Source organism: Gossypium raimondii, chromosome 3 (assembly GCF_025698545.1).
Source record: "Gossypium raimondii isolate GPD5lz chromosome 3, ASM2569854v1, whole genome shotgun sequence".
NCBI lineage: Eukaryota > Viridiplantae > Streptophyta > Magnoliopsida > Malvales > Malvaceae > Gossypium > Gossypium raimondii.
In genome coordinates this window covers 35472101-35487275 of record NC_068567.1, presented here as the reverse complement: position 1 = coordinate 35487275, position 15175 = coordinate 35472101, and the positions used below count along the sequence as shown (strand labels likewise).

Sequence of the window (15175 nt, the reverse complement as noted above, 5' to 3'; positions counted from 1 at the left end):
CGAGCTTCTGATAATCTATAAAACATAGAAAAAAACACAAAGTAAGCATATAATGCTTAGTAAGTTAGTAAACCATGAATAATGCTTACCGTTTCAATGCATAAGCTTAAAAATAAACATTAATCAATCCAGCATAGCTTGGCACTAGCCTAAGCATCATCAACAACACAAGTTAGTGATTAAACACATAACTGAACAATATCATCACATGGTAAGGTAATTTTCATGAACCTAATACATATGAACACATACTTTTCATATCATGGCTATAAAAACTTGGTCATCAATACTTCATACCTTTCCATAATTCTATAGTGAAATTAATTGAAACCCTTACCGGTTTATCCCTTTTCATACTCGTTGAATCACTTAGGATAATATCAGATACACGGGAAGCTCACACATAGTGTGCTAACACATGGTCGAAACCATTCCTTTCCTTTTCCTTTACGTAAAAGCACAAGCTGACGGTCGAAACATAGCTACACGATGCCGCTCACACAAGCTAACGAGTATCTGCAATAAATGCCGAAACTCAGCCATCGATAGGACATTCAGGACGTGTCATTTGTATCCTATATATTCCTAAGGTTCAAATGGGGCTTAATAGTCATCGTATTATCGTTGAATTTTCCGTCGTGACATGATATGACAAATAATATAATAGCATTTAATTCCGACGGGTTTTTTACAAAATTATTATAAAAAAATAAAAAATAACCAAAATATTATAACTTTTTTTTATTTACCAAAATATTATAATTTTTTTATTTACCAAAATATACTAAAAAAACAAAAACCTGCAAAAAAAAAAAACTTGTGGCGGCACCAAAGGTGCCAAAGAGATTGGCGGCACCAATGGTGCCAAAGGACTAAAATGTAACTATATGCAGTTTCAAGGACCCAACATGCAAATTTACCATTTTTGAATTTTGAGTGAATTGCTGCAGCTGTGCGTGTGGGCGCACTAAAATTGAAATGTGGCTAATTGCCTTCTAAGCCCTCCTTATTTATTATTTTCTTTTTATTCCCTTTCAACCCACTTTTTTATTTAATAAAAAAGCCCTCAACCTATTTTTGTAGTTAAATAAGCTCTTAATCTATGATTTTTACTCATAAAAGCCCTTTATTTTATTATTAAAGTAAATATATTTTACCTAAAGTAGAGCTATTTAAAAAAGTATAAACTAATTCACATTTTATGTATTCTTTTGGTAATTTGATGAGAATAGTTTATTTAAAAATTTACTAAATTTGATGAGAATAGTTTATAATTATAATTTATTTTTCTATTTGGGTTACATTTATGGGTGATCGCTTTTATTATTACTACGGTTTTTCAATAAGGCATGCCCGGTATTTCTATTAATTTTTTAATTAAATCTAATATTAGTTAAGTGATAATTAAGATACTTAGAATTCTAATTAAGTAAGTAATAACTCTATTTTAATTTAATAAACTATTCTCATTTAATAAACTCTAATTTAATAAACTCTCTTTTGGTAATTTGATGAGAATAGTTTATTAAATTAAAATAGAGTTATTAAGTAATTTGATGAGAATAGTTTATTAAATTAAAATAGAGTTATTAAATGATGAGAATAGTGTATTAAATTAAAATGGAGTTATTAAGTAATTTGATGAGAATAATTTATTAAATTAAAATAGAGTTATTACTTCTTGAATAGTTTATTAAATTAAAATAGAGTTATTACTTAATTAGAATTCTAAGTATCTTAATTATCACTTAACTAATATTAGATTTAATTAAAAATTAATAGAAATACAAGGCATGCCTTATTGAAAACCGTAAGTAAAAATAAAACGATCACCCATAAATGTAACCCAAATAGAAAAATAAATTATAATTATAAATTATTCTCATCAAATTTAGTAAATTTTTAAATAAACTATTCTCATCAAATTACCAAAATAATACATAAAATGTGAATTAGTTTATACTTTTTATATAGCTCTACTTTAGGTAAAATATATTTACTTTAATAATAAAATAAAGGGCTTTTATGAGTAAAAATCATAGATTAAGAGCTTATTTAACTACAAAAATAGGTTGAGGGCTTGTTTATTAAATAAAAAAGTGAGTTGAAGGGGAATAAAAAGAAAATAATAAATAAGGAGGGCTTAGAAGGCAATTAGCCACATTTCAATTTTAGTGCGCCCCACACGCAGCTGCAGCAATTCACTTTCAAAATTCAAAAATGGTAAATTTGCATGTCAGGTCCTTGAAACTGCAGATAGTTACATTTTAGTCCTTTGGCACTATTGGTGCCGCCAATATATTTGGCACCATTGGTGCCGCCAATCTCTTTGGCACCTTTGGTGACGCCACAAGTTTTTTTTTTTGCAGGTTTTTTGTTTTTTTGGTATATTTTGGTAAATAAAAAAATTTATAATATTTTGGTAAATAAAAAAAGTTATAATATTTTGGTTATTTTTTATTTTTTTATAATAATTTTGTAAAAACCCGAATTCCGACACATTAAAACGCTATTTAAAAGTACGAACTTACCTCGATCACAAAACGATGAAATAGGATCGACTAGTCCAACACTTTATCTTTCCCTCGATCTAAATCCATACGAGGCTTAACTTGATCTAAATAATCAAATTTAATGCATTCAATAATCATTCTATTCAATTCAATCCAAAAATCCTATTTTTGCAAAATTACACTTTTCCCCTTAATGTTTTGATTTATTTACAATTTAGTCCTTAAGCTCGTAAATTGAAATTCATGCAAATTTATCCCTAACCCAAGCTAACCGAATTCCATTTATGTCCATATCAACTCAAATAATTCATTATTTCACAATTTTCACCATGAATATTTCACATTTCTCAATTAAATTCCTTATTGGCATTTTCAACAAAAATCACTTGACAAAAGTTGATTTATTTTACAACCAAGATTCATTTTCTTCCATCAAACATCAAAAGCACATGAATATATTCATGGTAAAACCCTAAAATTTTGCAAATTTGTCCCTGGGCTAGCTAGATTAAGCTACAATGACTTCAAAAACATATAAATCATTAAAAATGAGACAAAATCACAGTTACATGCACAAGAAGACTTGGCTGAATGCTCAAGAACCCTAAAATGGTGTTATTTCCCTTTAAAATTTTGGAAAAGAATATGAATGAATAGAAAAGTGAAATTGTTTTACTTAATTTTGACTTTATTTATTAGTTTACATATTTAACCTTTGTTATAAACCTTAAAACCACTTAATTAATGTCCATATTTGTCCACTCAATATAGTTATGGTCTAAATACAACATAAATCCCTCAACCATTTAATAGCATAACCATAAGACTCCTTTAGCTTATGGAATGTAACTTTTGCACCTTTTACGATTTAGTCATTTTTACCAAATTAAGCATGCAAACAATAAAATTTCCTAACGAAATTTTTATATGACCTTGCTAACATACAATAAACATTAAAAAATAATAGAATAAATATTTTCATGTCGAATTTATGGTCTCAAAACCACTATTTTGATTTCACTAAAAACAGGTTGTTAAAACTCTCCCTCCTAAAGGAATTTTCATCCTCGAAAATCTTACTAGAAAAGAGGTTCGGGTATTGCGCTTTCATAGCTTCTTCTAGCTCCCAGGTGGCTTCTTCTTAACCGTGTCATCGCCAAAGGGTTTTCACTAAAGCTATGCTTTTATTTCTCAATTCTTTAATCTCCCAAGCTATAATTCTGATCTATTCTTCGCTGTACGTCATATCGGATTGAATCTCGACATCGATTGGGAAGATAACATGCAAAGAGTTTGATCCGTACCGTCATAACATAAATACATGAAACATATTATAGATCTTTTCTAACTCTGACGGCAAATCTAATCTATAAGCTACTGGTCTAATTCTTTCGATAGTCTCATACAGCTCGATAAATCGCGGACTTAGCTTTCCTTTACGACCAAATCAAAGAACTTTGTTCGAGGGCAACACTTTCAAGAACACTTTATCGCCGACTTGAAACTCAATGTCTTTTCTTTTCAAACCCGTATATGATTTCTGTCGATCTGAAGCTGCTTTCAAATTGTCTCGAATTACTTTTACCTTATCTTTTGTTTCGTATACCAAATCAACCCTATGAATCATTTTCTCATTGATCTCAGTCCAATACAACAAAGTTCAGCATTTACGACCATACAAGGCTTTGTACGATGCCATCTTTATGCTCGATTGATAACTATTATTGTACGCGAACTCAACTAACGGTAGAAATTTCTCCTAATTGCCTTTGAAATCTAAAACACAATATCGAAACATGTCTTCAAGTATCTGAATCACACACATAGACTGACTATTAGTCTGGGGATGAAACGCGGTACTAAAATGCAAACGAGTACCTAGAGCCTCATGTAACTTGCTCTGTAATCGTAACGTAAACTGCAGATCTCTATCAGAAATAATAGAAACTGGTACCCCGTGCAATCTGACAATCTCAGCAACATAAAGCTCAGCTAATCTCTCAAGAGAATAATCTATACGTACAGGGATAAAATGTGCAAAATTCTTTAAACGATCAACAATAACCCAAATTGTATCTTTCTTCCTCGGAGACAAGGGTAACCCCGATACAAAATCCATCGTGACATGCTCCCTTTCCATTCAGAATCATTACTGGATGTAACAGACCAAAAGGTACCTGATGTTCAGCTTTAGCTTGCTAACACACTAAACATCCCAATACGAACTCAAAAATCTCTTGTTTCATACCTGGCAACCAGTACATTTGTTTCAAATCACCATAGATTTTGTTGCTACCAGGATGAATAGACATACTACTATTATGAGCTTTGTACTAAATTTTCTAAATGAGATCTAAAGTTCTCGGAACACAAATTCTACCTTTGAAGTATAAACAATAATCAGATCCAATCTGAAAATCTGAATCAGGAGTCGAATCACTCTATTTCTGTTTAGCTAACAATACATCATCACATTTCTGAGCCTTATAAATCTGTTGTAAAAACATCAGTTTAGCTTTCAACTCAGCTAAGATCGAACGATCATTAAACAACGGCAATCGCATATTCAATGCTCGCAAAGCAAATAGAGACTTTCTACTCAAAGCATCAGCAACTACATTTGCCTTACCTGGATGGTATTCAATAATCAAATCGTAGTCTTTCAATAATTCGAGCCACCTACTCTGTCTCAGATTCAAATATTTCTATGACACAAAATATCTCAAGCTTTTGTGATCTATAAAGATATGACATTTTTCGCCATACAAATAGTGTTGCCAAATCTTTAATGCAAAAGCAATCGCCGCAAGCTCTAAATTGTGCATCGGATAATTCTTCTCATGCAGTTTAAGCTGTTTACAAGCATAAGCTATCACCTTGCCTTCTTGTATCAAAACACAGCCTAAAACCATTTAAAGATGCATCACTAAAAATCATGGATTCTTTACCCGACTTAGGCTGAACTAAAATTGGTTCCTCGATTAACAATTCTTTCAATTGATTGAAACTTTGCTGGCATTTCTCAGACCACTCACATTTCACATCTTTTTGCAATAATCTCGTCAACGGTGTAGCAATCATCAAGAATCCCTTGATGAACCTTTTGCAATATCCGAGTAATCCCAGAAAACTTCTAACTTCTAACACATTTCTAAGAGGTTTCCAATCAACAACAGTTGAAATTTTGCTCGAATCAACTTTGATGCCCTCGGTTGATACAACATGTCCCAGAAATTTGACTTCCAGAAGCCAGGATTCACATTTGCTAAACTTAGAAAATAATTTCTTTTCACGCAATGTTTGTAAAAAAATTTTCAAGTGCTCGACATGCTTTGACTCATCTCGTTAATATATCAAAATATCATCAATGAATACTACAACGAATTTGTCTAAATATGGCCTGAAAATTTTGTTCATCAAATTCATAAATACTATAGGTGCATTAGTCAAACCAAACAACATCACAATAAATTCATAATATCCGTACCTGGTCCTGAACACAGTTTTCGGCACATCTGAATCTTTAACTAGCAACTGATAAAACCAGAACGAAGATTAATCTTTGAAAATACTGTTGCACCTTTCAATTGATCAAACAGGTTGTCAATATGCGGTACTGGATACTTATTCTTAATTGTAACTTTGTTGAGTGGTCGATAGTTAATACATAATCTCATAGATCTATCATTTTTCTTAACGAATAGAACAGGTAAACCCCGAGGAGAAAAACTAGGTCGAGCAAAACCCCTATCTGTTAACTCTTGTAACTGTGCTTTCAACTCTTTCAACTCTATAAGTGTCATTCTGTAAGGAGCTATTGATATAGGAGATGTTCCCAGTACTAACTTAATAGCTAACTCAACCTCTCGGAAGGGCGGCAATAACTCCTCTAGAAATACACTTGGATACTCAAATACCACTGGAACTGATTCTAGCTTCAACTCAGAAACTCTAGAATCAAATATGCACGCAAGATACGCATCAAACCCTTTTCTAAAATACCTCTTTGCTGACATAGCCGAAATCACATTAGGCATACTATCAAGTCTATCTGACTCAACCTCAAGCTTCTAACCGTTCTAACACTTTAACCCAATAAGCTTTCACCTACAATTGACAAAAGCATCATGCAGAGTCAGCCAATCCATGCCCAAAATCACGTCAAATTTATCAAACAAAAACAACATCAAATCAGCCGAAAAGTTACAACCCCAAATCATCAAAGGACAATTTTTACAATCTTATTAACTAACATATACTGACTTAAGGGGTTCTTTACTTTAACCACAAACTCAGTGCACTCAATAGGAAAATTCTTACTTGACATTAAATTCGTGCATACATACGAATGTGTTGATCTCAGATCAATCAAAGCAGTAGCATCAGTATCGAAGATAGAAAATGTACAAGTAATAACATCTGGTACTAAAGCTTTCTCTCGTGCACAGATCACGCAAGCTCTAGCTTGTGCTCGTGCCTCGAATCTCATAGCAAAGTCCTTAGTCCCACTACGACTATTACGAATATTTCTAGGGTTCCTTGGTGGTCTCCCTCTCGCAGCCGTGTTACTCGATCAAACAGTCTGAGCCTTTTATTTTCCAAATATCTCTAGGCAATCTCAAATAAAATGCTCATATGAACCACATTTGAAACATGCACCAACTTTCATCTTGCATTCACCAAAGTGTCAACGTCCACACTGTTGACAATCGAGCTTATTGCCCTTGACCCTGCCTAAGCTCGCAACGGACGTAGCTTGAGGTGTTAAACTCGTTTGCTATTTATCTCTATCTCTATTGGAATATCTCGTTAAATCTATTGAATGCTTATAATGTTCTTTCAACTTCTTCGATGACGATTGATATGACTTTCCCGATGATCTCTTTCTTAAATCTTTAGCTTCATAATCAGCTATCCTATTTTCTTTGCTAAGCTCTTCGGATTTATGTGCTCGATCAACTAAAACAACAAATTCTTTCAGTTCAAGTATCTCGACTAATAACTTTATGTCTTCGTTTAACCCGTCTTCAAACCGTTTACACATGGAAAATTCAGTTGGAATACATTTTTGGGAATACTTGCTCAGTCTAACAAATTCCCTCTCATACTCAGATACTATCATTCAGCCTTGTTTAAGCTCGAGAAACTCTTTGAATTTTTTGATAAAAATTCCAAATCTAATCGCTCTCTCGGCACCACTAAAACCAAAGTGTTATACCACTGATAACCTGATTCTTTCAACAAGGATACGACACTTTTTGTGCACTCGGCTAATGTAAAAAAAAAACTTATCAAAAACCCTGATAGTATTTTCTAACCGAAACTCAACTCTCTCAGGATCATCTTCAGCTATAGATCTAAATTCTTCAACCCTATATTTACGAATTTTATCAACTAGCAGCTTAATAACCCACATTGATTCAAAACCTTGAGGAACTATAAGGATCGGTTAGGGAACAAGTGGGGGTAGAGGTCGTTGAGCTGTCGGGTTCGTTTGTACGAACTCGGTAAACCATTCAATCATCATTTGGAAGAAGGCTTCCTTAGCCTCTCCTCCCCAGCCCTCAAATACGTGCCTAATGCCACTCAACTCTACTCCGAAAATAGAGGCTTGTGCGTTACTTTCAACTTCATCGAAGTCGGCTCGGTTGGATGTCATTTCTATAAGAAAGCATAAATTTCAAACTAGTGACAATTTATCACACTATCACAGGTTATACAATAGCATGTATTTCTAGACTCCTACACGCTACGTTCAATCTGAGAATGTACTAACCGTAGCTCTGATACCACTAAATTTAACACACCTAACCCGTATCCGTCACCGAAACAGAGTTACGGAACATTACCAAAAATTTTTTACTTAAAACATTTAATTTCAACAATTTTATAGATCATGGCATAATTCAATCAAACTCATGCATAACGTCCCTTATTCAAGCCCTCGAGGCCATAGAAACACTTTAGAAATGATTTGGGACTAAATCAAAAACATTTAAAACTTCATGGAAAAAGATAGAACTTTTCACAATATAGGGGTCATAAGGTCGTGTGGCCAGGCCGTGTCACTCACACGGTTGAGACACATACCAGTGTCTCAGGCCATTTGGACATCCAAAGTAGGGACACATGGCTGTGTCCCAGCCCGTGTCCGTGCCCCTATAACTCTCTGACTTGGGTCACACAGCCAAACCACACGCCCGTGTGCCAGGCCCTGTAACTCTCGAAATGGCTTCACACACCCGTGTGCCAGGCCGTGTGCTAGGCCGTGTAACTGCCTAAATTGCAACCCTTTGAAACCTATAAGAGACACACGGTCGTGTCGCATGGCCGTGTGTCACACACAGCTGAGACACACACTCATGTCTTAGGCCATGTGGACAAGAACTAGGCCATTTTCAAGCCATTTCTTTCACCCAAACCATGCTCAAACCTACAAGCCATTTGCGCATAATATCAAGCTAAAAAATATACCTAAAACATGCATAATAAAGGTAGTTCAACATGGTCTTTATCCATACAACCAATATGCCAAAAGGCACCTCAATCATATAGCATCAAATCTACCTAAACATAAACATAATTTAGCCATTCATCAACCAAACATTTGTAAACAAATTCCATACCAAATCTTACCACAATGGCCAAATCCCAAAATTAGATTCAATCATACCAAAAGAGCTATTCAAAACATAACTTGACCATTTCAACACCAACCATCAAAGCATTAAAATACTAAAAGTTCATCAACCAAAACACAACATTTACAAGCCAAATATAATGACCATATCATTAAACACAATTCACCTACACATGCCATCATAACCATGACTCAAAATATTAAAATCTACCGACATAGTCGCTGGATAGTGTGACAGGTCTCTGAAAAGCTTCCAAATCGATTGAGCTTCTGATAATCTATAAAACATAGAAAAGAAACACAAAGTAAGCATATAATGCTTAGTAAGTTCATAAACCATGAACAATGCTTACCATTTCAATTCATAAGCTTAAAAATAAACGTGAATCAATCCAACATAGCTTGGCACGAGCCTAAGCATCATCAACAACACAAGTTAGTGATTAAACACATAGCTTAACAATATCATCACATGGTAAGGTAATTTTCATGAACATAATACATATGAACTCATACTTTTCATATTATGGCTATATAAACTTGATCATCAATACTTCATACATTTCTATAATTCCATAGTGAAATCAATCAAAACCCTTATCGGTTCATCCCTTTTCATACCCGTTGAATCACTTAGAATAATATTGGATACATGGGAAGCTCACACATAGTGTGCTAACACAAGGTTGAAACCATTCTTTTCCTTTTCCTTTACGTAAACACACAAGTTGACAGTCGGAACGTAGCTCCATGATACCGCTCACACAAGCTAACGAGTATCCATAACAAATGTCAGAACTCAACCATTGGTAAGACATTCAGGACCAACCCAAAACATGGTAACTCTAATGACATGTTATCTGTATCCTATATATTCCTAAGGTTCAAACGGGGCTCAATAGTCATCGTATCGTCGTTGAATTTTCTGTCATGACATGATATGACAAATAATATAATAGTATTTAAATAAAATACATTAAAAAGCTATTTAAACATACGAACTTACCTCGATCAAAAATGATGAAATATGATAAATGAATCAAAAGTATAGCGTTTAAAAAATTCTTGATCTTTATTAAAAATGAATGCAAATCCACAAGTTTGATTATCTCCAAAAATTAGATGTCTCGAGATAAACAAAGAACAAACAGAAAGTAAATCTAAGCCCTAAGTAAATAGAGAAACTAAACTAAATTTAAAAGAGAACTTCTAAGCTAAGTAATTGTTGTCCATAATGTGTGACAAATGAGCTTATTTATAGATTTCAGGTGGTCGTCATCCTTAACTCTAGGTTAGCTGATGTTCCCGAGCTTTACGTTTGATTGTACGGACCAAAACGCCCCTTAATTCTCGTCTAGAGTCCATGTCGAGACATATTAGGACTTGTGTTGCGACATTACAATCAATATAATCTTCTTGGGATGTCTTCAAGGGTATGTCGCGATACCCTTAAGCTGTGTCGCGACACCGGAGGCAGCCTTAGAATTTCTTCATTCTCCTATTTATGTTGTGACATCAAACCTTCTGTGTTGCAACATAGTAACCAGTATTAGTTTAACATGTCTTTTAATGGTCTCCTGCACACCTAAAATAGTTTATTAACTTACCCTTGGGCCTTAGAAACACGAAAATATACACATTTTTTCATGCCCTTTTAACTCAAATTCACGCAGTTTCGGTAAAATTCTTGTCGAAAAATATATAATATTTATAAAATAATTAAATTGCACTAAAATTATGAAAATTTTGCATTTTAATTATTTTATATCAAATTTGATTATTTTTTATTATTTTTGACCGATTTACACAAAGGGTGAAAAAGTCTCGACAGACATTGCTAGAAGCACAAAACCGAGAAGCAATTTTGAAGCATTAAGGCGAATTAATTTTTCAACCTAATATGGTCAAAATTACATGTATTAATTCATAATATAATTAATTTTAATTTTAATACAATTTAATTTGGGTTAAATAAATTATTATTAATTAATTCTAAAAAGGGGCCCAGTTGAGCTGAACTGAGAAAACCAATCCAACCGAGCACTAGGCAGCCCAAAACCGTCCCACATGCTGACCCAATCAGCTTGTTTGGCTGATTATTTGGCTTGTAAAATGACCCTTCAAGAGTCCTTCAATTTGCATTCAAACCCCTCCACTATTCATGCCTTTCAAGATTTGCCCCTACCTCAAAACAACATGTTTCAAATCTTCAAACGTACCACATGTGTGGCCGGCCATGTGGGGAGTCTTTGGCTACTAATTTTGGCTATTTTTAGCAGTCTTCTCAACCTATAAATATGCCCCTTGGATGCTCACTTCAAACACATCTCAAACCCATTCATTTCTTCATTTCTCTCTCACTTTTCTCTCTTCATTCCCTTCCATTGTTCCTCATTTTCTTCCCCTATTACTTTGTTGATTTCACCTCTTAAAAAAGAGCCCTTAAACCACAATTTGGAGCAGCATTCAAGTGTTTGTGAAAGACTCAGTTCAATAAGAACAAGCGGAGAAGGAGGAACGGAGCAAACTAGTCAAGCCTCGAAAAAACACTGGATTTGATTCTTGTTCCCTATCCTTTTAATTTTGTTGTTATGATGAGCATGTCTATGAATACATGTGATGTTGATATGTTTAATTTAATTAATATGGCTTAAATTTAATTCGTGTTAGGTTGATTGTATTTCGCCTGCTTGAGTTTGTGTTTGTGTTGTTATAGGTATTGGTAAGATGTTTGATTAAGTAAAATCATGAATAAGTTATTATTGCATTACAATTGTAAGGAAATTAATGAATTAATTATTTAAACGGATTGAAATTGTAAATAATTGACACGATACTTAATCACTGCATGTTTAGTCATTTAAGGTAGTTGAGGGTTAAATTAGCAACGGTATCTAACGGTACATTAGCCTTGCATAACTTGCAAGATTATTGTGATTAAATTGTTTCAAAGTAGAAATACATTGTTACCTCACATAATATTTTATGTGCTTATGAGATTGAATTAATTGTTTGAATTGGCATAAGATATGTACAAGAGATTATTTTAATTTCATAGGCGTGTATGTGCATCAACACATTTTCTTATTAAAATTTGTTTAATCGGTTGAATTGACATAGAGATATAGTCAATAGATAAATGGATTTTGGTAGGTAAGTATGTTCATAAGTTAGCAAATTACCGAGTTGCCGTGAATTTATTCGTAACAACATAAGCATGAGTTTAATAATTCTAAGTTAAGAAATGTAACTAATCTAGCACAATTATGTCATCTTGATTAAAATCATCTTTTGAAATCGTGCATTGGAACTTTTATTTTATTTTTATTTATTTTACTTAGTTAATTTCCTAGTTTTTAATCACCTCTTCAAATCAAAATGTTTTTCTTCACCAAAGTGTTTTTAAATTGCATTCATAAATAATTCTTTTCACAGTCCCTATGGGTATGATAAAACGACATTTACTTGTCACTTTATTACTTGTTGCGATTGTGTACACTTGCACATTTTCGTCATTCCAAGTTTTTTGCGTCGTTGCCGGGAACTGTTTTAAAAAGTCATTATTTGTGAATTTGTTAAGTTTGCATTTTGGTTTATTTTTCTGTTCAATTTTAACTTAATTAATTTTTCTATGTTTATGTCAAGTGTCTATGAGTATTAACCGAACTATCAATTTACTCCCTGTAGACCCTGAGATAGAAAGAACATTTTGACAACGAAGAAGACAAGCAAGTCAGAGAAGGACCAAAGAGATGAACTTCAAAAATCTAAATCAAGGAAACAGAGCAAACCCTGCTCAAAATCCTATCCTTATCGCTAATGATAGGGATAGAGCTCTAAGACAGTATGCCGTGCCAGTGTTTCATGATCTTAATCCTGGTATTAGGAGACCCAGAATTGAGGCACAACAGTTCGAGCTGAAGTTAGTTATGTTTTAGATGCTTCAAACAATGGGCCAATTCAGTGGAATGCCTACCGAAGATCCTCACTGCACTTAAGACTATTCACGGAGGTGAGTGATTCTTTCAAGTTAGCCAGAGTACCCGAAGTCACACTATGATTGAAGTTGTTCATATATTCGCTAAGGGACAAAGCTTGAGCCTAGTTGAACTCATTGCCACCAAATTCAACTTCCACATGGAAAGAGTTAGCAAAAAGATTCCTCATGAAGTATTTCCAGTCTAGCAAGAATTCTAAGTTGAGGAACAAGATCACTGCTTTCCAACAAATGGATGACAAGTCATTGTATGAGGCATGGGAAAGGTACAAATAATTATGATGGAAGTGCCCTCATCACGGAATCCCAGATTGCATCCAACTTGAGACGTTTTATAATGGTCTCAATGCTCACACGAGGATGGTAGTGGACGCTTCTGCTAATGGTGATCTCCTTTCTAAGTCTTATAATAAGGCTTATGAAATCATCAAGAGGATTAGCAGTAAAAATTATCAATGGCCAACCAATCGAGCAGCGTCAGGAAGACTAGTCACTGGAATACATGAAGTAGATGCTTTCACTTCACTCGCATCTCAGGTATCCTCAATTTCCTCAATGCTTAAAAATTTTACCACTAATGGGTTTAATAGTTTTGCAGCACAACCTCCAAATCAATTTGAAAATATAGCCTATGTCTATTGTAGGGAAGGACATCTATTTGAAGAATGCCCATCGAACCCAGAATCTATGTATTACATGGGTAACTAGAACCAAAACCGAGGAAGACAAGGACTACAATCCAATTCTTATAACCCATCGTGGTGAAACGACCCTAATTTCTCCTGTAGTAACCAAGGGGCTAGACCCAGTAAAACATACGCCCAACCTAGACTGACCTAGCCCCAAAAACAACTTCAAGTTGAACCATCCAATGGCTTAGAAAATTTTTTGAAGGCATACATAGCTAAGAATGATGCCTTAATTCGAAGCCAAGCAGCTACATTGAAAAACCTAGAAAACCAAATGGGCCAGCTTGCAACTGAACTTAGAAACTGACCACAAGGTGTTTTACCTAGTGATATGGAGAATCCAAGGAATCTAGGGAAGGAGCATTGTAATGTGTTGACATTGAGGAGCGGAAAGACATTAGAGCCCAACGCCATCGAAGTTGAAGAGAAGCTAGTTAATGCTCAAGACTTAGAGGAAGTTCAACCGAGTGTTGAAATTTTAGTTTCACCGAAACCAGAATCTGCAAAACCTGATAAGGTAATTTTTGAACCAATCAATTCTAATAAACTAACAACTTTGTTGGATGCAGAATTGTCACAGAGGACTAATTAACCGATTCTAGTAAAGAAACCTCCACCAGCATACCCTCAAAGACTTTAGAAGCAGAAGTAAGAAGTCCAATTCAAGAATTTCCTAGACGTACTCAAGTAACTTCATATCAGCATTTCGTTAGTTGAAGCACTTGAACAAATTTTGAACTAGGTCAAATTCATGAAGGATATCCTGTCAAAAAAATAAAGAGTTAGAGAATTTGAGACAGTAGCCCTAACAAAAGAATGCAGTGCATATCTTCAAGACAACCTACCCCCAAATTTAAAGGATCCTGGATGTTTTACCATGCCTTGCAACATTGAGCAACATAATGTGGTAAGGCATTATGTAATTTGGGTGCGAGTATCAACTTGATGCCCTTGTCAATATTTAGGAAGTTAGGGATAGGTGAAGTTCGACCTACCACGGTTAAACTTCAATTAGCAGGTCGATCCTTATCACATCCAGAAGGAAAAATCGAGGACGCAATAGTGCGTGTAGACAAATTTATTTTTCCTACTGATTTTGTTATTCTAGACTTGAAGCAGACAAAAAAGTGTCAATCATCTTAGGAAGGCATTTTATAGCACCTGGAAGAACCCTTATTGATGTGCACAAGGGCAAGCTTACTATGCGTGTTCAGGATGATCTGGTAACATTTAATGTTTTTAAGTCTAGGCAATTTCCTAACACAATTGATGATTATTCTGCAGTGTCTGATTTAGAGGAATTAATCATGGAAAAGGAACTCAACTATGTTGAGGA

The 15175-nt window shown here is 34.2% G+C and overlaps 1 non-coding gene across 1 annotated transcript; it reads right to left on the bottom strand.

The window, feature by feature from the left end:
• Nucleotides 1-13348: 13348 nt before the first annotated feature.
• LOC128040282 (small nucleolar RNA R71) lies at nucleotides 13349-13455 on the bottom strand. The gene has a single exon (XR_008194938.1). It is a non-coding gene; the product is annotated as a small nucleolar RNA R71 (small nucleolar RNA).
• Nucleotides 13456-15175: the final 1720 nt, after the last annotated feature.